The sequence below is a fragment of the Lonchura striata genome, chromosome 2 (assembly GCF_050655825.1).
Source record: "Lonchura striata isolate lonStrDom1 chromosome 2, ASM5065582v1, whole genome shotgun sequence".
Classification (NCBI taxonomy): Eukaryota; Metazoa; Chordata; class Aves; order Passeriformes; family Estrildidae; genus Lonchura; species Lonchura striata.
In genome coordinates this window covers 42,092,745-42,117,132 of record NC_140704.1, presented here as the reverse complement: position 1 = coordinate 42,117,132, position 24,388 = coordinate 42,092,745, and positions in this window count along the sequence as shown.

Here is a 24,388-nt window from a genome sequence, read left to right as displayed (position 1 = left end):
TACACCCTCAAATGCTCTGGAGGCTATGCCCTCTCTCTCCTCTGGCTGGGTGAGCAGGGTGAGGCCACTTATCTGCCAGCACTATCCCAAGCAGAGCAAGGGGAGCCAGGTTGTGGGATGCTGAGGCATCCCTGCAGCAGCACCCGCAATCCTCCTTGGTCACTTGAAAGTAAACACACAGGGGATTAAAAAAATAGTGAAACCCAGGGTAGTAATTCTAGAGAATGGCTATTATTTTATTATTGGGAAGAAATCGTCTCTCTGTGTGGGAAGGAAAAAGGAAAATGAGAGAAAGAGTGTGTTCGGTAAGGACGCAGGGTGTGGCTCAAGCATCAGTAACAAATGCTGGAAGAAAAAATGCTCTTTGTTCTGCAGTCAGGTGGGTTGACAACTATTCTCACCCATCCCTGGCATGCATAACACCCAATGCAATTAAAAGATCGAGGGAGGCTTGACTGCTGAAACTGCTGCAAGTGCAGCAAGCAGAGAGATTCAGCCTGGAATCTGCTTCTTTTTTTGCTTTCCAAACAATTCAGTTCCGAAGGTTGTAGCTATCAAAATCAGTATGTTTGTTTCATGCTGCCGCATTGTTTTAATGTCCACGTTTAGGGTGTTTAATGCGTCAAATGGTAAGTTAAAGCTCTCTAGCACTAAAATTTATACTGGCCTACATGTGACCAGAATTGGACCAAAACGTGCATTAAAATGTATTAAAAACGTGTACATCCATATATGCATGCAGTATAGCAAATTGACTTGTAATGACAGTCTCGCTAATTGGAAAATAATTTCAAAGCTATTCCTTTTAAACTACCCTTGTTTGTCACACTGGTTTAACACTTTTCATTTTCCATTTATTTAACTAAAAAAAATTTACATTCACAGTTGCTTTAAGATTGCTACAGGCTAAAACAGTACCTTGAGCTTAAAAAAAACCCCTACTATCCTGTTTTTTTATGCTTTGTTCACTCTGCTGTGGGTTGGCTTGATTCAGTAACTAAAATGTTGCTGTCCTTTCTCCCTCTAAGCATCAGAACTAAAACGTGGTCTCATTGCAGTTGCTGGCAAGAAGTGAAAATCTTGGGCAAGTGAAATACTGTATGAACTTGTTCATATGCAGGCAAGTGGGACTGATTGTGTAAAGCAATGAAAAGAAGATGTGACTAATATACATCTTCTCTCTTTTCATTTTAAATAAATTCTTCTAAGTTCAGGGTCATGAATTTGGGCGGTTACTTATTTTCTGTGTCTGTATAAATATATATATATATTTATATCTTCTAAAAATGTCTTATTTCTTTTTCTGGGAGGATGAGAAATCTACTTGCAGATTTACATCTTGTGACATTTCCTTACAACTGCACGCTGGCATATGTACTGCTAGAGGCCAGCCCATCATTTCTTGGTAAAAAGAACCTTTCAGCTCGGTTACCTCCTGTAGAGAGCTAATTTTCCAGCAGTCAGGCTTGATCTGGATAAATAATTAGAGAGCGCAAGAGAGAGATGAAGATGATCACATCAGCGCTGTCTGTAATTCAGTTAATACAGCCAGACCCTGTGATTTTGCGTCTGCAGCGTACTTGCGTGGTCTCAAAAGCCACAGAGGCGAGCAGGCAACAAAGCCAATCGGTTACATTTGTCTTGGAAGAATTAGCGGCACTTTTCATTCATTTGTGGGAAGCCAGCAAACAGCTGCAGCACGCATCTGCAGCACAAGAAGGTGATTCTTGACACGTTCGCTCCCCCCAGCCTGCCCCCACATACGCAAAAAATTTCATCGTGCAATTAATGCTGGGGTATTTCCATCCTTAAGGATGCCTTTTTCTTTTCCTCTGCAGTTTGAGAGGTTGAGGTTGTTTCTTTTATCTGAGTTTAAATAGTTGTCTTGTGTAGCATAGTAAAAGCTGTCTTGGGGAAGCATAACTGTTTTGGCATTTCTGGTTTTTTGGGTTTTTTCTTTTTTTCTTTTCTGTTTTTCTTTTTTTTTTTTTTAAGCTGGTCAAAATTATCCGACAGCAATGCCAAAGTGCAGAGATGTGCCTGCTCTCCGAGAAGCAGTAGCATTTCACATGACTCTTAGCACCAGTGGAAGAGATCCAGTTAAAGCAAACTGCATTCTCATGCAGCCTTTGAGGGTATGTTTATTATTGATGTGCATTTGTTCCTCCTGCGTACGGTGCTATAAAGGGGTTAAAAATACATCTTTGGTTCACTTTATTCCCAGTGGTAGCTCCATTGCATTTATACATGGATCAGATTAAAATAGGTCAATATCTTTTGTGGAAGGTCTTTTGACACTTTGGTGCATGACTGCAGTACACCTACCTTGAGGATGATTGGACCCGGAGGAAATCCAGGCATTAACAAAACACAGCCTAGGGATACTTTAGGTCACATTCCTTTATTCATCAACTAAATCAAAAGCTTGACAGAAGATACTTTATTGTTGAGTCAGTCTAAATATTACTTTTTGAGGTGACTGATAACTTCTGCTGAAGAAATAAACTGTGTATTTTGGTAAGAAAAATCTGAATGGAGTGGGATTATGCTATTCTTTATACTGCATCACTTGCATGGGAATAAATGTATGTGCTCTAGCTGAAAAATTTCAGAACCTTATTAAAAAGAAAATTGTGTATTCAGGAGTTGCCTTATGGCAGGAAGTCTTTGTCTGCCTGCTTGCCTTATTGCAGTTGTTTGCTGCTTTGAATCGATTTTGTCTACCAAATCAGTATATTGAGGATGACTGGGGAAGGCAGGGTGAAGGGAGAGGGTGCAGCTCTGCAGTTTGCAGGACCCAGAAGCTCTTTGCTGCCTCATGGCGTGGAGGGTTTGTTGCTTTTATTTTTTTTTTTAATTAAAAAATCACAAACAAACCTAACTTGGAATTTTGGAATTTCCATAATATAAAAGGAAGCGGCTTCTTTTCGATATAATGGCGCCATTAACATCTATTAATAATGCAGACAGGGTAAGTAGCTGGAGTTGGAGCTCCCTGGGGGCCTCGTAAAACAGATGTGCACTATATCTTCCCGGATTTGATAGCGGCTGGGGTCGAGGGGGTCGCTGTGGTTCCCGTTTATTTCCTCTGGCAGCGGTTTTCTAATTTAAGCACCTCTGTCTCCTGGCTACAGTTGCCTGCTGTGCCGTGGAGGGGGTGTTGGCGCATTGTCATGCCTGCTGCCGGGAAAGGGGGCACAACCACAGTGGCCCCTGCTTCGCTCGCTGCCGCCTCGCCGCTCCGCTCTCGCCAGCGTCTTCGCAGATGCGTTTGCTGTTCAAGGTGCTGGAGCCGACCTCTTTTGTTGATATTTTTTTAATTATTTTTTTTTCTCCAAAAAGAAATTAAGGTAAGTGGTTTTTCTCCTCTGCAGATTTTTTTTTTTTTTTTTTTTTTGTCATGGGAAGGATGAAATCTTCCACCTTGCAAGAGCATGTAGTGTATCAGTTGAGGTGAGGTCTGGCTCCTCGTGGGAAATGCAGTTGCCGTATCCCCTTTTTCAAGATGATGCTTCGCAGTTTTAATTGAATGTATTCACGGTGCTGCCTCTGAATAGATAGCTCTGTGTGTTCTTTCTCTAGCTGTCAGCATTTAACTCAGGGGGTGGGTTATGCCAGAAGGACTTTAAAATATTTCATTCTTTATGCTATCTCTTTAATTGCAGATTACTCTGCAAAAGTAGTGATAAAATATTAGTGGTCACAATGTATGGCAAAAAGTCTTTATAATTGGTTCTATATCAGATATATTCCTATCATAAAGGTTTAGGTTTGCCTCCAGTCCAGTATGAGATGTGAACGTCTGTCCTTGCGTGCACTTCCTTTGCAACGCAGTCTTCGTATTTGTATTGAAATGTAGAGGTATGCACTTTTGCTAGCTTGCCACAGATGGGGGGGGGGGGGGGGAGAAATCCTGGTATCGGGTTCAGATCCTTTTCAGCTGCTTCCACCCTCTGCATTATTTCAGTTGAAAGTTTAGAAATGTGCAGAAAGGTAGTGTAACTCCTGGCAAAGAAAGAGATGGAGCAGTTATTTCCCTGCCTTTTTTATTCTTCCATTACTATATATGCAAATGGCCAACAGCATCTGACTGCAAGGAACATCATATTATATAGGGAAGCATGATGTCTGCTGTATACACGACAGTAAACCCCTCAGCTGAGAATCAGATTGCATCTGTTTTTTCAGCAGGATAAGGGCACATCAGGTAGAAGGAAAGAGCAGAGGTGTGAGCAGGTTGTTTGTGGAAGTGCTGCGTAAGCCAGTTCATGGCATTTCAGCGGGCAGCCTTCTGAGTAGGATGGATGGACCTTACTCTTCCCCCACATTCACCGAAAACTTAAAATACAATTTTCCTCTGATTTACGCCATGCTTTAAAACCCCTTGCTGTATTGCTTCTTTCTCTCCTCCATACCAAGACTGTCCTTGGGTATGTGCACTGACAGACCAGGTGCCTCACTTGAATGGTACTGCGTGGTTTCGACCAGACCCGTATTAAACTGGGGAGTGAATGGACATGCTAAGAACTTCAATATCTGGCATAATTTAAAAGCATGAATACTTACAGCGTTTGTTCCTCAAATGTTTTCTTTCTCTAATAGCGTCCAAAGCTAAGAGGTAGAAATTAAATTATTTTTTAAATGTACGTGAGATTTGAAGTCAATTTACAAGCATAACTGCACTTTATATAAAACTTTAGCTTTTTTCCCTTTTATTAGTCCAGGCTATACTTACAGATAGTTGTCTCTTTTTTTAATATATTGATTTGTATTCTAATCTTTCTGATAGAATTGCAGTGTAATGCTAGTATCATTTTGACTTCAAATGTAAATGTGCAGATTCTACTGGTTAAATGGGTTTAATTTTAAAATGTGAGCACATTTGGAAATAACATTTAAAAGCAGAGCCATTTTTCTTAGGGAAATTTGTTGTCTGTTACTTCTGGTAATTTTGTTTGCTGAATAACACAGAACATTTGCCCCCTTATTACAGAAAAGGTCAATAAGGCTCATAATTGACAGGTTCAAAAGAACAATAAAATGCTCTGTGTTTTTAATCAGATACTTGAGTCAATGGTTTTTATTGATATTTTGCTAACTTATAGTCTGTTCAGTAAATTCTGTTATGAATGTGTATAATATTTGTATCACTGAGACCTTTCTTTGTGAAATTGGTGTGTGAAGCTATGACTGCTGTTAGTGCTCAGTGAATCCTTTTCTTCTGACTCTGTGAAACAATCCCTTCAGGATTAATTGAAGACCTAAACATTAACCAGCATAAGGAGAGATGGTAGGAGCAAGCTTTGTGTTTTATAATTTATACACAAAAACAACAAACCTAAAACCATTTTTTTTCTCTTTGCGTCATGGGTGGTTTATTTGGGCCCCTTTTGGATTATCAGTGGCAAATTTAACATCTGAAATGCTGTTCAGATGCATATTTGGTGGCTTAATATTTAATGACTGATTATGATTGAGTTTATATATAATTCTCCTTTGCCCTGGTAAGACTTTCTCCATGAAATGGAGTCAGACTATATGGATTTTGTGGTGTTGGTGTACATTTTCTTCTTATTTTTCTACAAGAGGAAAATATGCACACAGATACAATCAGTAATAGAAAATAAAAAATTTAATTACTTTTATAGTACAATTGCTGTCTGGATAATCAAGGCTTTTTTTTTCTTTCTTTTTTTAAGGTAGAATAATAAACAAAGCTAGAAGCAAAATTGTTTGCTTAGGCAACTTCACTGAATATAAAAATACATTGCCAGAATTCAGGCTTCCGCATTCTTTGGGAAACAAAGGAAAGATCCTCTTTCCTTTGTTAATGGTATTTATCATCTTTAACTCATTAGTTGCTGACGGCAGAAATGAAATGTTGGAGGGACTGGAAATGATCCATTGATAAAATTCACACAAGTCCTTTGAGGAATGCCTTTGCGCTGGTATTTTGCAGTTAAAATACATTCAAAAGTACATAAACTGTCGGCATTGCTCCTTTTTAATGCTCCTTAAAGAACATAGATATTTAATCTCGTGTTGATGCATGTTTCATGCCTTCTAAATAAAGAAGAACAATTGCAGGATTCCTCTTTATCTGAACTTTGGGTGCGCCCTTGTGTAAAATGGAAGTGCTTTGTAAGGCATCCACGAGAAGGGAACAAAGTAGAAGGTAATATGGGACTGCGTTACATGACAAACTGTGATTTGGCCTCTGCTGAAAAAATATAATTTTATTTTTGTCTGAGCCATCTTAATTTCTTGAGAAGTTAACCTTTTGTGACTGTCTACAAAGCAAGGTCAATTATGGGTTAATACAGAGCAGTGTATACAAATATATAGATCTCTTTCTTTTAAAATTATCTTGGTTTTTCTTTTTATTTACATGTTAAGGGAATGGATATATATTCAAAATATGAGGGATATCTTTTCCTTTACTTTACGTGGAAGTCCAGTGAGTCTCCTCTAAATTAATTTTAAAGAATGGTGTTTCAGTGGATGCTTCACTACGTTGTCTTGCTTAAGGCTTATAAACTCACAAAGAATTTGCACCTTTTTTTTTTTGTTTGCTTATTTATTTCCAGTAAATCATATGTACATGTTCTTTAAAATTTCTGTTACTGGGAAAAATAATTCTTCCATCTAGCAACTCTTAGATTTTTGTGTGAGATCTTGCAAATGTCTAACCAGGATCTGTACTGTAGCTGCTTATGATAACTGCCAGCATATTGATGTGAGGGGAGGAGCAGAAATCTTAACAGCTCACACTCCAGACACCCACACTGATTGCAATAGAGGAAACTCGGCAGCAGCAAAACAGAATAGTAAATACAGAGTAAGAAATCGTGAAAATGTGGTGAGTTATAATTACAAAGAGGGCACTTATATCACGCTGAATACTTTCTTTCTGTGTATGATACAAGTGAGATTTTTTGCACAGGGAAAATCCCAAAATTAGTCCATTGTATTTTTTGTAATTGCATGTTTTGTGTCTCCTGACTTCTAATTGAGTGACCTCAGAAGGAGGGCTACTTGTTCTCTGGATTGTGACTGGTTTCCTACTTCTAAGACTCAGGACTCGGGCTCAAAAAGAGGCAGCGTTGGTGGTGAGAGCTAAAGAGCAGCAATGATTCCTTGAGTATACAATTTTCCCCTTCTTTCTCTTTTGCTCAAGTCAGATATACACAGTCTTACATACATTTCTGTATGCACACATGGCAGAGCAGCAGTGGATGCACTTTGGAGTCTGCAGGGATTCAACGTGCAGGTACCAAGGATGCGCAACAACAGCGCTTCCAATGTCCCTTTTGAGTCTCCACACGTGGGAATTTGAATTACTTCACCCAGGTTGTTCCATAAGGATAAGATTATTTGCATTGCAGAAGGAGATAAATCAGTTATTGAGTGTGCCTGGCAAGATGGAAGGCTGCATTTGTGTACAGAATAGGAGACAAGTACTGATTAATTATGCTGGAAAGCACACATAGCTTATAAATGTGCGCATGATAAATGTCTGTATCGTACACCCTTGTCCACTTTATCCATGGACAACCCATTTGTCTCCCTGAGGACTACTGCAAATATTTGGAACACCCACCCCTTTTAAAATAAAACCAGCCAATGTAGTGAGTTTTTCCTTTCTCCGATTTCACTACTTTCTTTCTCCTATTTCACTATTTCTCCTCAGTGAAACCCCTGTTTGTTGCTCATAAAAAGTTTGGAAATGATTGGCATGTTGTAAGCAGCCTGACCTAAAGGGACCAGGCACCTCCAGGCTGGCTGTGGGGCACAGTGTTTGCCTCTGCAGGAGAAATGGGCACTGGGCTCTGTGTGAGAAAGGGTTGGAGGCAGTGCTTTGGGTAGAGCCTCTGGTGTTCATTCCTTCCAAAGCCTCTGCTCTCGGTGCTCTAACAGGAAGGGCAGCACTGCCTTTTGGGGTTGAAGTAATTAAGAAAATGTGACTTTGCACCAACTTGCCTTTCATGCCTGCATTACAAAATTGCATTTTATTAAAAGGCAAAGTCACTTTTCTGACACTAGATGCTTTTGCTCTGACCTTTCCTCAAGGGCACCACAAAGGTATGGTTTTCTTCCTTGAGGAAATAAATCGCTGTCCCTCCCTCCTGCCTGTTTTATGCCCCAACAATTAATTTTGTGAGTATCAATGTATCTTCTTTGTGTGTTTAGACCACGAACACCGCGTAGGGAGATTAAAACTGCTGTGCATGACAATTATGTGTACATGAAACTCTTCATTAGCCTCCATACTAAAGAAAGGAGAAAATAGATGTCAGAGAAAAATTTCTGCCCAGTTCTGCTTCCTCAGCAGATGAGTGGGAGTGTTGAAGTACCTCTTCTGACTCTGGAGCAGCAGCATGCAGGTTTCCAGGCAAACCTAATCCCCAGGGATAGAGGAAGTGCAGCGTGGGAATATAGACAGGGACTGCTACTAGGTGGTTCTGGCTGTGTGGCTGAACAAGTAGCTAGGGCACCTATTGAGTGAGGGAGGTGTCTCTGTGCCTGATCATCCCCATCCATCTGCATCGCTTTGTCTGTGAGCCTTTGCTACCTCTGAAATGAAGCAGCAGAAGCTAATCCTTCATGAGCCCATGGCTCCCAGCAGAGGGGCTGGAAGGGCTCAGGACGTGGTGAGAGCTGTTCATGTTGAGTCACTGCTGGAAGTCCACTGTGGCTGGTAAAGTGACACATCATTTTCTGCTTGAACAGTGGAGAGGTTTTTCTCAACACCTTGCACACTTCTTGCTCTGTTGGAGTTGAGTTTTGAACTGGTTTAAATTCATGAAACATCAAGGAGTATGCATATTTTTGTATCGAAAGTCAGATCCAAGAGGCTATTAAATACTATAAGTACTCTATAATTGGCTCGATTAGTCTAATATTAACTCTAAGTGACACTTAAGTGACATCAACTGTGACAACAGAAGTGACATTTTTGAATTGCCTTATTTTTAGGGAGAGTGTTGATCATGGCTTTTTCAATTGTCACTGTGGCATAATGCTCACAGACCAACATATTTCTGGCAAGCGTGACATGTCCCTTTTCTCTGGTGTCAGGGGTGTGGACAGTGAGCCTTGCTGCTGCTCAGTAGGGTTCCTGCACTGACAACATGCATTTGAGTCAATAGAAAACCATGGATTTCTGCTAACCTATTCAGGATGAAGAGATTTCTCAAGAAATGTTTTTTTATTAGTTACCAGTAATCTTTACTGAGGCAAGGAAGAAGAAAAAGACCACCTTTGTTAATGGCAAAGCCTATGAGGCAATGGCTTCAGCAGTCTGAGTGTGTGATAAAAGAACATCAAGACTGCAGCATCCTTTTTTTTTCATCCTGGTCAGTAGACTCCGTGTTGTTGATTTTGTTGTAGCTTTCTGAGGGGAGCAGTTCCAAGTGCTTGGCATCTAGAGAAGGGCAGTTTTCACCATTGTCTATATCCTTGGTTCTGGTGCTCTGGTTCCCAGGCTGATACCAGATATAGAGAGGGACCTTCTCTGCTTTTGCTAGGCCCTGCTTTAGATACAGAAGGTTGTGTTAGCCTCAATCATATAGGCCAATACTGTTCTTTGAGCTTATGTCCTGGCAGGCTTACATCCCAACAGCCTAAGAAAGCAATCTGTAAAAGTGTTTGTCTCCTAATCAAGACCCAGTGACTGTAGGCAATCTATTGAGGGGAAAATAACAATAGTTCCAGTGAAATTTGACTTTTTGGTAATGATTGTTTCACCTATATTTATAATCATGTGGAAGATGATAGGTGCAGAATAATTCTAGCAATGAAAAAGATGGTTTAACTAATTTCCAGTCTTAGTGGATTTCTGTGATTTTGGTGACTGTTTCCCAAAAGATTCAATTCAGAATCTCTGGTTGGTATTTCCTGCAGGAAGTGCAACATGGATTGTAGATAAGCAGGTTGAGGACTGTTATTGTCTCTTCTGATTGACTAGAAATAACCACATCCACTGTTTTATTACGCTGTTCTTTTCGCCTAATAACTCTTAACTCGAAAGGCCTTTGAGATACAGGCTTGCACTTTTTCAGTCTGTTTCCTGGACAATGGAGCCTTGGTCAGTTTGGCTGATAAATTCTGCTGTAATATATGTCATAAGTCTGGGTAGGAACCTTATTAAATTTGCCTGTGCTTCCCTTTTGCTTATTCCCTTCTTACAGTCATTGATTGGACTTTTATCCATTATCTCCCATACAGCTTGAAGGAGTGCAGCTGTCTGTGCAGAACCTGTGCTGCAATACAGCACAGATCCAACTTTTCTTAGTGCACCCAGCCATGCATGCAGTAACTTCGCTTCATATCCAGATCTTAAATACACTTTCTTGCTTCATATATTTTACATTAAGAACATTTACAAACTAATAATTTTTTTTCTGTATGTTCCTCTTGTATTTATTTTCCAGTGGGCTCCTTGAAATTGAGCCTGTGATAAGTCTGTCACTTCAAAGAATCGGAGATTCTTGTCTGTCAGTCTCATGATTACATGACATAAAATCTATTAAATATATATTTACTACATATTTGGTTTAATCAAATTAGTTGGTTTATAAAAATTAGGCTTTTTAAAATTTCTTGGGTATTGTCGTCCTAAATTCTGACATAAAACATTGCCTCCTTCACTGCCATTGCTGATGGCAAAGTGTTTTATTCATAATTTAATATTTTCCATATAAGCATTCCAAAAGTCTTACCCTCAGTGCTTTGGATATGGCAGGGTGGAATCTCATGTGGTTAACAAGGCCAGTATGTGTTGTTGTATGCCTCTCCACTGACATTCTCTACATTCATCTCACGTGTTACAGCTCAAAGGCTGATTATCCAAGAGTCACAGTCACGGTCAGTCTGCTTGAGTGTGATGTGAATTCTGCTGCATGATATTCCAGAAGACAACTTACTGCAATAACTTTGTCATTTCAAAATTGTTCCATACCTGCATACAGGTGAAACACAGCTGTGCTGTGTGTCCTGCTTTATTTGATGTGTTTTTCTTGCCTAATCAGTGAATTTATTCCATATGCTAATTTAAGATTCTTCTCTCCAGTTTCCAGCACAGAACTGTGAAGCTTGGAACATCATTACAACTGGAAGGGTTGTTTTTATTTGCTAATTCCTGGAAATCTGTCTGTTATTCTGAAGTCAAGGGAATGCAGTTTATGCAAGAAGAACCAAGAACAGGAAGGTTTTCATGGGGTTTAACACCACAGTGGGTCATAATTCTTTAGTTTAGTTGTTTTAGGTGTTTAGGTTTTTTTAGGTAGACACATGTTCATCATTTGACCTCTTAAAGGTCTTTGCATGCAGCTCTGTTTGTGTTCACAGCAAAGATTATTACATAAGAGCAAAGTTCATGTGTTGTATTGTCAGAGCACCTAGAGGTGCCTACCAACCCAGAAGAAGACTCCTGTGAATTCTGAAGAAGATTTGAGTTCCTGTTTTCAGGCCTGATCTGTGTTAGAATAATGAGAGGCTGTTGCAGGCTGAGTGACTGACAGGTGTAAGCCCTGTACTGTGTGTCCCTTTTAGCCAATTCAAAAATCTCTTTTAAGTACTACCACCAAATATCCTGCTTAATTGTTTCTTTGGGGTTTTTTAACTACATATAAAAAGAAGAAAGATAGGTCTGTTTCCCTTTGAAATGACACAAAGAGAGAGAGAAGCACATGGGTTAATGGTTACCTGGACTGTAACATCTGCTAGGTGTTTAGATGAAGTGCTTGTCTGGCTATTTCTATTGACCAGGGCTCACAAAAGGTTTTCTGTTCCAGAAGTAGGTCTGTAAGACCTCTGATCACACAGATGACCTTCTTAGTGTATCTGGTCAGTTGTCCTGGTTTTGCTTATATCTGAGAAAAGCCTGCAGGAAACAGTGGTAGAGCTGGGCTCCATGGTCACACCCTAATACCTCACTTGCTGAAGAAAGCAAGCCCTTAATTACAAACTCAACCACATTAAAAAAATTGTTGAGGGCTGACATTTCTGCATGAATTAAATGTGTGATGCGTTTGTTGTGGAGGCATGAGGTTGTAATTAGGGTTTTATACAATATTGTAAAAGGAGATTAATGTATAGTGTGTTTCCTTATCAGCAGGAAGCAGGAACCAGTTCCCTGTGACAGCATGGAGACAGTCCTTGTCCCCAGGACATGTGCCATGCAGGCACAGGCTGTAGAAGCCTGTCTAAAGGGTTTCCATTAAACAGAGTTTAAAAACTCTGGGGAGGCAGAGGTTGGTAAGATGTGAGTTGAGAATGCTTTTTGAGGTTAGTTCTAGGATTTCCTATTAGCTAAAGAAGCAAAATGCCTCCTGTCTGGCCATCATAAGGTGCCTGGCAGTGGCAAGGAGGTCCAGCTGGCTCTTGGGCCAGCTGGGAGCTCAGTGAGGAAACTCCACAGGAACAAGACTGGGCAACATCAAGTCCACTTGTCTTTTTTTTTTGCTGTGGTTTCCAGATTTTGCTGTACTGCAGAGTTTACAGAAATTTCTGTTTCAACCCTAGCCCATCACCAGCCAATTTTTCAAAGCAATTTGATTGTACAGCCATCTCCCCCTTCCCACACCTACACAAAAGTTTTAAAACTTGTTTTCTTCTTGCTGCCTTCTCCCAGCTTCTCCCTGTAGGAACTGAGCTGCACAGCAAAAGTGGTAATGAAATCCTTTGCATATGGGCAGGATTGATGTTTTCGACATCTGTCCTCCATTGATTTAAAATCAATCAATTTTTTGCTTCATCTATGAGTCTTGCTTTTTATGTCCAGCACAATGGATAGGATGGGCCCAGCCCTCTGCATGCACTCTCTACTGTTCTTTCTCTCCTTCGATGGGAAGCCTCCCGTTTCCCCATCGCGTTGACATAATTTCAGGATTCTTTAAAGTCACCCACGTGTGTATGTAAGCGGTGTGCTGAGCCATGCATAATGTGGTCACTTGAATGCTTCTGGAATGCCTAGGTATCATGTGAAGATAATGATCCATATAAATGCATTTCATAGCAAGAGACTCATCTATAGATGGTGTGCGTGTAGGCTGCCTTAAGCATTGGAGCTGCTTTTGCTTTTTGTTCCTCTCTCCGCTCACTTAGCCCTAGATCCCTTTTTTCAGCTTTGTATCTTTAAAAAGCTTTGCTTTTGTTAGCTGCGCTAGAGATATTAATTGTGCTCACAGAAAGCCACAGTTAGGTGCATATGTACCAAAAGCCACTGTGCTCTTCATCTGGAAGAAAATTGCAGATTGTTTTTTTTAGTGATTTGAGTGGTTGGTTGCTGCTCAGTGGGAGAAGAAGGTGGGACTGGCTTTCATACAATTTCTACATTCTTTCCCTTTTGTGTGTTTGAGGAAAAATGTCAGGTTTTCCACACATGGTTCATCCTGAGCCTGCAGCCCTACAGAAAAGTTCTGTTCCTAAGGACTGAAGAAACAAAAAGGAAAAGAAAAAAAAAAGTAGATTTGCAAAACTATTATTAAAATCAGCTCCAAAATTTATTTTTCTCTTTCTTTCTTTCTTTCTCAGTGAGGCAGCTAAAACACTTGACAGTTTTAGGTGTATGCTGGTGAGAGGTGGAACTTCCTGTTCCTGTCTGTATGTATAAAAACATGGCTTGTCTTTGATGTGCCAAAGCCTCATGGTCGAGTCATCCCCAGTCTTCTCACTCACTTTTGCATCATCTTTCCTCCTGCTGCCAGGAGGACCATGACAGCCCCGTCATTTCCTGCTGACACTGTGAATCATGCCCTTCAGATGCCTGAAGCTGGGGAGCAAATTTCTGCAATTAGTGAGCACAGAAATCCTGCCCTCGCTGTGGCCTTACAAAGACTGCAGTCTGATGTCATGAGCCAGTTCTTGGATTGGAAAGAAAGCAGATCTTTGCTTAACAGGGACTGTGGATACTGCCAGTGTGGTCTTGTTAGGGCTTCCTTGATGCTTAATGTGAGATAGATGCATCTCAAACACATTTTAGGTGTTTTCTTATTTTAGTCTCCATATTGAACTCCTGTGAAGCCTGTTTTGACTTGTGCTTTTAACCCTGTTAGTTCATGAAGGCTGAGAGGTACCATCTTCAAATGCCACATCGTTGGCATTGATTGAGAACATGCTGGCTACTAGGCATGCTGATGGGTCATGAGGTGTCATTAGTCTAGAAGTGCTTAATTTGAAGCATACTGCAAAAAAAGAACTCCAAAATTGGACTAGTTCTTGGTTAGGAAATCTACATGTCCTCTGACCTCATGTCAACGGGAAAGTTCAGTGACTTTTTACTTGTATGTTCTAAGAAAAACCTCACTATAGACGTATGAACTGGGGAATAGGAAAAGATTTAAAATAATCTCTAAAAGATATTTTCTCAGTAAAAGAGGAAATAAAGTAATTTTTGATTCCAATAATCTTGCCTTCATTTTGAAAAAACATAGCCCATGAAAGTAAACCCGCTAGTCACAAAAGAATGCTTTCATTAAAGTTTAAATGAAAAAGAAAAAGAACCCCACCATTAGCATAAATATGATCAGAAATGTGAACAATAACTCAATTTAGAACATCAAGTTAACATTATTAATCAAAATACTGAAGACAGACTGCTGACATCACTGATCTGTGTGCAGCATACTAGGGAAATAAGGAATAAGGCTTGCATTAGGGAAACAAGGAATAAGGCTTCTGAGATCATCCATATACTGCAAAGCCAGGATGTATCCATCATGTCACTAAATGTCCATTTATTATCCATTGCAGAATAACTTTTGAGTTAATGCTTTTGCACTGCAGGCTGCCAGGAAAAGCAAGAAAGCTTCTTAATACTGTTCAGATTTTAAAGCATTCATAATTTGGGATGAAGTTAAAAGAACTGATAGGGCATCCCCATCAGAGTCTCTGAATGAAGAGGATGCACCCCAAAAGAGTCCTTGCTACACAGCGTATGGATGGGTTTTCAGGAGAGCAAATGGATAAGCTTTTCCCATAACCAAGTAACTACCAAGGCATTCCTTCTGGGCCTGAAGTGGCAGTGGCATGAAATCAGTTTGTAAATCACATTGTGTATCACAATGCTGCATCTAATGATTATATGTATCCTAACTTTCAAATATTTTTTTTTCTCCAAAGTCTTCAAATATTGCCTTACCTAGTCAAGCAAAACCTTTTTTAATGATGCACTCTGTGAAAGGAAAGCTGTGACAGGGTTCTTTGGCTCCTGAGCCAGTGGTTTTCCTCCTACTGACTGACCCAGGAACACCAAGCTGCATAAATACCCAACTTTTCCTGCTTGGCAAACCCTGACTAGGACAAACTGTTTGTTCCAGTGCTGCAACATCAAATTTATAGCTTCTCCTTGGAAATAAATGCAGCACTGGAAGAAGATGCCTGCCAGAGAGCAGTAGCAGGATTTTGGTACCTTCCCCTACTGAGGAGACAGGGAAGCCATGCCTGCTTTTGCTAGCTTGCATTGCTCTAAAGACACTGAAGGAACAAGTACTCAAACAAGCAGGTTTTGGCTTCCCTGCCAAGCTTGCCACTGGTTTAAAGGGCAGGGGACCTAACCCCTGCAAGTGCAGTAATCATCCTGCTGCATACAATGAACCACCAAAGAGCTGGTGTTCGTAACTGTGCAAGAATTGTGCCTTGCTAGGTAAAAGATGCTAAGTTGTCATCATGTTTTTTTTTCTTTTACCAGTTCTGTATGACACTTTTTAACATAATATGTGTGAAAACCAATAGCTTTTGTCCTTCTTCAGTCTTAAGCAAGTATATTTATTATATCATTGTTTATGTCATGAAACATGATCCTCATTTTCATGTTGGTCTGTGGATTCAGAACAGATTTCTGTGTCTTTTTGGATTTGCTGCTAATTCCTTTAATGTACAAGTAAGACCACAAAATTCACAATAAATGTTGTTATCTGTTAGTATATGTTTGAGTTGAAAACTTAAAATACTTCCTTTCAGAACACCTATGGGATCCCTGTAAGAGACATAGTATTTTGTACAGATATACAAAGATGTTATTCCAATTGCTGATAAAGTACATTAGTGAAGAATTCTTACCTGGTTCATTACATCCCCTGGAGTTTCCAGGTGTGTTTGCACCAGGGTAGATGCTGGCACTCGATACCTTTGTTTGACTGTCTGGTTTAGCACTTACCATGGCAGTGGACTTCCAAAAACCAGAGGTGGGAAACAAATGGCACAAGAAGCCTTGTGCACCAGTCAGTGTTTGATTGCAGCTAGAATATCTTTACATGCTCAATTTTTATACACTTAATTAAGCAAATGGATCTTTCCCATGAAGCAGATTCCGAGTCTGTATCTGCTCCTGTTGAAATCAGTTGGCCTTAGGGGCTGTGTCAGAAGAGATGAATGTGATGCAAAAGAGAGTCCCTGGGTTTACAGGGGAAAAACATTGACATTAGCATTACCCCTACACTTAAACCATGAGCAGTAATTTCTGTCCATTATTGTCACTGCTGAAGAAATCCCCAATGATACAGTGGTTACCTAGAAGTATCATACCTGGCTTCTTTCTAGTAGCCAGGTCCTAAACTGAGGTCCTAAATTCTTTAGATGGTTTCAAATTTGGGTTGACATACTACTTTGCACTAGGACAAATATTTCAAATCTTGTTTTCACTTTACTTACATGTCGCTGAGCTAGGATTCAATGTCCCTTTTTACAGCCATCCTCGTCAATGTCCCTTAGGTCAGAACCCAGACACGTGGCCCCAGTATTACCTAGGTGTGACATAATTTTCAGTTGCTAAAGAAATACAGACTCTGAAATGGAGGAGGAGGTGGAAGGGACTGCAGGCCATAGTCTATAATTGGGAATCTTTACTTTTATTAAAAATATCTTAGCAGAAGCTTTGTTGTTCATCTTTCCATGTAAGTGGATATATTCTCATTGTCTTCTGTTAAGAGGAGTATTTTTATCAGCTATTGAAAGGTCCTTGGGGTACATGTGTGTAATAATAATTTTTTACTTTTAAAGGAAATGATCTGTAAATCCCATTAGTTATCATTTTTCAATTTTCATCTTTCTAAGCGTGATTTAACTTCAAGTGTTGCAGTTCTTAAATCTAATTAAAGAATCGCCTTTAGTTCCCATCAGAAAGTCGACCTACTGTAGATTGTTCGATTGAACGGTGGAGATGAACAAATTAAAGGCTGTACCCATTCTGGCATGAAAGAACCGTGGGGGCATTCCTAGGGTGTGGGACAGGACTGGATGTGGCTGTTCTCCCACAGGAAGTGTGGATCTGATCTCATGCCAGTGGGGCTACAGGAGGACCCAATGGGGCTAGCAGTGGGTGGATGGAGGAGGCACCGTTCTCCTGATGACTTCCTGGGAGGAGATCCCTGCCGAGGGGAGAGGGCCACCAAAACAGTGTCTGCCCCTTCAGCCAGGGTTCTGGTGGGCAGCAGTGATCATTTTCACCTATCAGCACAATGTGTGGCCTCCCACTGCTGCTGCAGCCCCACTTTGTGCTCTGCAATATCCGATAGCAGCAACCATGGAAACCGCTGCTGACAGTGGCTTACAAAAGAATTGGTTAATTAAAACATGTTTAAAATTATAATAAACTCACTATCTTAAATCCACCAGGGATATTGCAAATGGTATCCCACTCTGCCATCACTCTCCAGAACTGGAATGCAGCTGGAGATGAAATGCCCCTTTGCATCCAGTTCTCATCTTCTGTTATCTTAGCACATAGTCAGAAGGCATATATTAGAATCAAATTTTTTATAGTTGCAGCAATGAGGGCTTGACCCAACCCTGTGGCCACCCATAAATTCTGTTATCTGTCTCCCAGTTTAGCAGTGCAGGGTTTGTCCCAGCCCTTGCTGGAGGAGGCTCTGCAGTGGAGACTTTTTCAAGAGAGCAGGGAAGATAAAGGGGAGCAAGCAAGGAGACAGCGAGCTAAATAGGGTGGAAAACAGAGAAGAACCACTGCAAAGAGAATGTGAGATTGAAAATCAGACTAACTTCACACTGACAGAAGGGAAGTAAAAAGTCAAAATTTCATTGAAACTTGTGGGTGATTGAGCTGAGGAAATGTTGCATGTTCTGAGTCCAGTGGGGTCTCACAGTGAGCAACCAAGCTGTCTTAGTGGGCTGGATCCGTCCTACGTGTGAATCCAACCATGGTTTGCTGCCTTGGCATGCAGGAATCACATAGTGTAGGAGGGCTGTGAACCTGAGAACCCAGCAGTCTTTGCTAAAAACAGCTCTAAGCATCACTGAATGAGCACCTAGATGTTGTTCTTTAAGAAAAGATGATGGTTTTTGCCATGTGGAACAAAAGCACTTCCTCAGTAAGGAACACTCTTTGAGGCAGAAGAGTTAGTGGAGTTCGAGTGTGAGTCTCTTGACTGATCTCTTTCCTAGGCAGTTGAAGGTGAGCCTGTGAGTAGATGGGCAGAAGCACCAGCACTTCTGCAGGAGCTCTCTTCCAGCAGGATCTATGGCATGCAAGACTCTGTGTAAAGCGAGGAAAGGGTATTTGGCATTCTTATGTACACATGGGCAGATGAATTCAAACCCTGCCCTGTTTTAAGGCATCCAGAATAGAGAATATTAATTTATTAGTGTTTTCTGTTCATTAAGACAATGAAAATCGCCTTTTTAAAAATTATCAGGGTTTTTTTAAAAATACTATAAAATAAAGGCTGTATTTAAATCTTTCCAAGGAAAATATTAACTTACACGAAGGTTAAAAGTTCTCAAATTCCTATCCCTGGTATTTCTTTATAATTCTTATCACAAATTGATCTTTTCTCCCAGCAGAAATAATTGGTTCTGGTTAATAACAAAACCTCATCTCGATTTCATTGGCTTGTATCTCAGGCAACACAAGAGACCTTCTGTAATGCCTCAAAATATCCCTATGGATAATGCAGACCACCAAATTAGTCCTATTAAACTTTTTAACCTTTCAAATTTAAAATCCAGGAATTTGAACACTGACCACAAACAGAACTAAACATGCTGAAATCTTTTTGCTTTATGTAATTTCTCCATGTTATCATACACTTAAACGAAGATGCAGTGATCTCTATGGGTTGTTTCTGTTTACTACTGTCACCAATAATTAATTTTGTGGTTAAAATAAATGTATTAAAATATAGAACTTCATTCCAGCAACATATCTACAGTTAAGCAGTGTTACACCTCTGTGTGTTGATGATTCAAACCAGTCAATTTGTAATTTGCTTCCTAACCTCCAGGAGGAACAAAAATGAACTGTACAGAGAAAGGAAAAGGACAGAAATTGTATTGGCCTGTCTTGCTGAGTAAAGTGATGGATAAAAAGTAATTCTGTGAACAGCATAACTTGTTTTATTGCAGAATGAAACAACATGCCTGGAAAATGGTTGCTTCTCTCTCTGACATGGTTGTTCCACATCTGACACCAGCAGTGCCCCTCACAAAAGTGCTAATGGCTCTAAAAGTTGCATTAAGGAAAGCATTTCAAGCTGACTCATTTCAATAGGTGAACATAATCACTGGATCATCTGACAATGGCATGTAAAAAGTACATGTTTGTGGTTTTCCTTTGCTGACAATGTGAAGTAGAGGTACCAGGGGTTTTCTTCAAGCCTTTCCCCGCCTTTTATTTAAAGGAGTTGGTGAGTGATGGAAAAGAGCAGGGAGCTCGAGCTCCATAGCAAAGCCCCATGTCATTCAGACTGCAAGACAAGAGACTGCAGTCTGCCTCTTGCCTTTTCCCTGTAGGAATGAGAAATTATTATTATATCACTGATACAATAATTATTAAATCACTGATATAATAAACCCCGAAAGGGTAAAAACTGTAAAATGCCTGTTTGTACCAGGTACACGTGTATGTTGCTTTGACCTTATTTCATGAAACTTAACAGAGTTTTTGATTACTTTTCCTAGCAAGTCATGTTACTCAAGTGCTGTTCAGCAGTGCTGTTTCAGATGGGAGGTACAGCAGAGAGCTGTGTTGCTACAGGCTCCAGGCAGAGGAGACTCCTTCAGCTCTGTGGCCTGAAGAAGTGTTTGTATTTCAAATTCACTGTAAAAGTCAGAAGTGGGGAGGGAAAGAAAAACCCACAACTCAGAAAAAAGAAAAATCCTTTTTGCACAGACAAAATCGTAGAGGTCTCATGTTTAGGTTCCTGGAGGGATGCTGAGCTGTTTGATGGGATGCAGGTGCTTTGCTGTGGACATTTGCTGGGTTGTTCCATGTCAGTGGTTGGGGTCAGGTGTTGTGGTTTGCCTTCCAGCTGTGCTTTCTGTGGGCACCAAGAATGGTGACAGGTGGAGTTCAGCACTTCTTCAGAGCAGTCCCTGTGGCTGAGATGGTTGTACCAGTCTTTCTGTGGTCTAGTGGCAGACCTTGCTTTTGTGGAGGGTGAAGTTCCATGAGGCAGAGGGTGGTGTTCAGGCTGCCCAATTCACTGTCCAAGCAGGGGATGACTCCTGAGGGGTGTCTTTCTGTAGTCTGAAAACTAGGTGGTAGTTGACAGTGACATACTTCAGCAAGATGACAGCTTGCTGGATGTGAACAGTGTTGCATGTAGGACACATGGATTAATCTTCTAAGGTAGCTGGTCTTGAGAAGGGCTCAGCTGGGGCATTTGTGTGTCTGCTTTGGGGCACAACCCTTCAAGGAAAATATAGGGAAGGGCAAAGATTACACAAGAACAACAATATATATTTAGGAAATAGGATGTAGGACAGCAAGTTGAAATAATGGAAGCTGTCATTGGGTCTCTTGGCTAGTCTGTGTGACCTGGAAGGCGTAAATGCCTGCTGGAGAGAAGGAATAGCCTGTGAGGCCTGTCTGCTGTGAGTTGGATAAAGAGCAGTAAGTTGCAGCAAGGAAAATGTAGGTCAGATTTTAGTAAAAAACTTTACAGCAGAGAAGAGAGAGAAGCAGAGTCTGCTTGCAGCATTCCTGCACCAGGGGAATTTGAGGAGAGCTGGATAAATGCTGGTCAGGAAGGGTTTAGTTCACTGGTACTGCTGACAGGAGATGGGAGGAGGTTTCTTTGAGCCATGTGTTTCCATCATTCTCATTTTATGATAGTTAGCATGGGAAAATTACCACTGCAGACATGAAAAGTGGGAACCTGCCTTATGTCTGGCAAGCGATGGGCACTGTGTGCACATGTGAGGACAGAGGTGAGCAATGTGGGAAGGCAGCTTCCCCACCCTGCTCATCCCATTGCAGCCATTGCAGATCGCTGCATTAGTGGGTAGCTCTGCTCCTCTCAGAGATATCCCCTTCTTTGCTTATAAATAATTTCTTAAACCTTTCCAACCCTTTTGATGATGAGATTTTTACTGGTGGCTAAGTAGTGGTTTTGTATCTGATGTCTGCTGCATAGAAAAAATATCAGCGCATCTTCCAGCCTGGATTCTGCACTGCCTCGTTGGGGTTTTTTGTCATGTGTCAGGTCACTAACATCACTTCCAGTAGGGTTTTATAATTGCATTTAGTATGTCACTTACTATGCACGCCTCATCTGATTTCTATGGCACTAATGAGATAATTTATCTTTGCTGGGTAGCAGTCAGTTGTGTGTTGATAAGGCATTTAATTTTACCAAGTTATAAAATCTTGGCTGATTTTAAAGAAGGGTCAGAGCCAAGATAATTTTATATTTTAAAATACTTATCAACTTCAAGTCCTTAATGTTAGCTTTCTTTTTGTCTTTTCAGATAGACCAGCTCCAACCTTATTGAGAAAAACTTCTTATTCATATTCTTATTCATAAAACTTCTTTTGTCATTTAAGTGATAAAGGAAACCATGGGAAATTCTGTGCTAATATTTATTAGCTGTTTAGGGCTCATTTGGGGAGGGGGAAGATGGCAGGGAGACAGAGACAGTTTTCCAACTACCAAAGCAGCAAGACTTCTTATCATGCAACAGTGAAAGCCCAGCAAGCAAATAAGTGTGTGGGAGGAATACCTTCCAGTAGTTTAATTTTTAATTTTTTTAAATTTTCAGGAGTATCTTAAGCTGTGTTCTATCATTTTAGCCTGATTTGGGGATATCATTTGTAGGAAGAGTTTTAGTTTTTAGCTATTTTTTCAAGTACTGTATTTCACTCCTGCACAACAGTTTTCTTGCAAAGTTAATTGCACTTTTATTTTACAGCAATGCTGACTTTGTTTCATATATGAAGAAAAATGACATCTGGGTTTTCTAATTTAGAAGCACAAAAGGGGTTGATAGGGGCAGTGTTAGTACCTGATTCACATGCCGAAAAAAAGTGCTTGTGTTAAATTACAGGCTGCTGAAGCTGGGGCCAAAGATAATGTTATTAGACTTTTGGAATAAATGTGATTAATGGGACCACAGGGCTATCATATGGGTCACCTCTTATGTAGATACCAGATTAATTTTCATGAGTAGGATTTTACCATTTAAATCAAATATGTGCATGCATGCTTTTTTTTTAAGCTCTCTTAGTTTTCCCACATTTGGAGATTTTAAGTGTCTAAAAATGTTCACGTTTTCTTAAGTCCGCTCTGGCAGAATTTTGGAAAAGGAGACATCTCCACTTGTGTATTTTCTCTTCCTCTAGGTAAGGTCTGTGAGATCCAGAATACAAGTTACATTTTGTAATGGAAAAAACCCTCTCCTGAGATTATGAAAAGAGTAGTCAATTAGAGAATGCTACGATGTTTTTTAAGGCTATGAAAAGGTAGGATAAAATGAGCACTCTGGCTCATGCTGAGCTCCTTGGGAACAGCTGCTGTGCAGGATTCCTCCTGAAAACCTTGTCCAAACAAATCATCATTTAAATACAGAGTTGTCACTTTACCAAAGCCTCACTCTTGCAAGATCTTTCACGTCTGTGTTTGAGATGGATGTATTGTACTACAGGAGCCTACAATTCTTATTTCTGTAGTCTTTTAGCTCTGTTTAGTACGAGGTGAATCAAAGCATAGGGCAGCACTCAGCTCCTGATTACTCCTGTTTTCCGGTGGCTTGGGGTTTGTCAAACCTGTGAAGAAATCTGGGGAACAGCAATGATGCTTCTTCCCCTTCCATTGCCTCTCCCAAGGATGGATACAGATTGGATAATTTTCCCACTATTTAAGACTGAGATAAAGTAAAAAATATCCTATCACAAAACCTAGAGGATTTTTTTAACCTTTTAAAAGCACAGAAATGGTAGATTCTGGGTGGACTGTGGTATCCGTGTGATGGATTGGCACAATTCCTATGTCTCCCATGGGGCCAGTAAAAGCATGTATTATTCTGACATGCTATTTTGAGAAGAAAAAAAAAATCATTCAGATCCTTACATCCTCTTTTGTGAGCAAAGATCAGAAAAAAATTACTCCAGTGGCAGACACAGATGTATCAGGTTTTTGAGCCCCTCAAAACATTGCCTTGACTTCAGTCTGCAGGACAGGGCGCTGTGGATTCCTTGAGTATGTCTCATTTTGCACCAGCCTCCATCACATTTGTGTTTTGAAAATCAGTGTGTCTGTCATTTCTCCCCTGGGAAACAGCTGATTTATTTGTTTTGGCAAACCAAAATAAAAGCTGAGAACAGTATGAGCCCTTTCTTCAAACGGTGGTAGGACCTGATATGCTGAGAGCTTTTGTTTATTCTGATGTCTCTGACCGAGATGTTAATCGCCATCTCAGAAGTGTAAATCAGTTAAAATGGCAAAAAAAGAGACTTGGCCTATTTTTTTTTAGGGTCTGGAAAACTCCTAACTGTTAGGCAGATAAAATAATTTGAAAAACTTCCTAGTATTTAACAAATGACCAAAAGCATTTAGGGTAGTTCTTCACTTTTGGTGGGAAAAAATGCCTTTTAAACCTGTGGATTTGAAATATTTTCTTCTTGTAACTACCTGCAGGTGGTAATTGAGTGTGGGCTGAGTTCTAGCAACAGTTTGAGATGAAAGGACAGGCATCTCTGTCCTGCTTGGGGCTCCTCTCCCGATAAGTTTGAGGGTCAGGGTTTCACAGGGAGCAGGGACAAAGGTAGTTGGGCAATGTGCAGAGTGTTCTTTGCATTTGCAAACTTCATTGGGGTTTTACTAAAATTGCTTTATTCTGGTATTGAGATTGCTGCCCAGTGCCATTTCACCCACCAGTCAGCAGAGCTGTTTATTCACCAGACAGGTTTTTGCTGAGGTAGTACATCAATTCTAAAACTCTAAATGTTTGTCCCTTTCTCAGCCTCTCTTGTGCAGAGAATAAAATGGGAAGTGCAGTTCCCCAATGCAACATCTTATCTCTGTCATCCAAGGATGGATGAAGTGTGTTTGAAGTCATGGGCTCCCTTCTAGTATGCCTGTTTGAAGTTGGTTTCCCTGCTGCAAAGCTTGCTGCCTTCCCCTCAGCTAAAATATGGTGCCTGTTCAAGAAC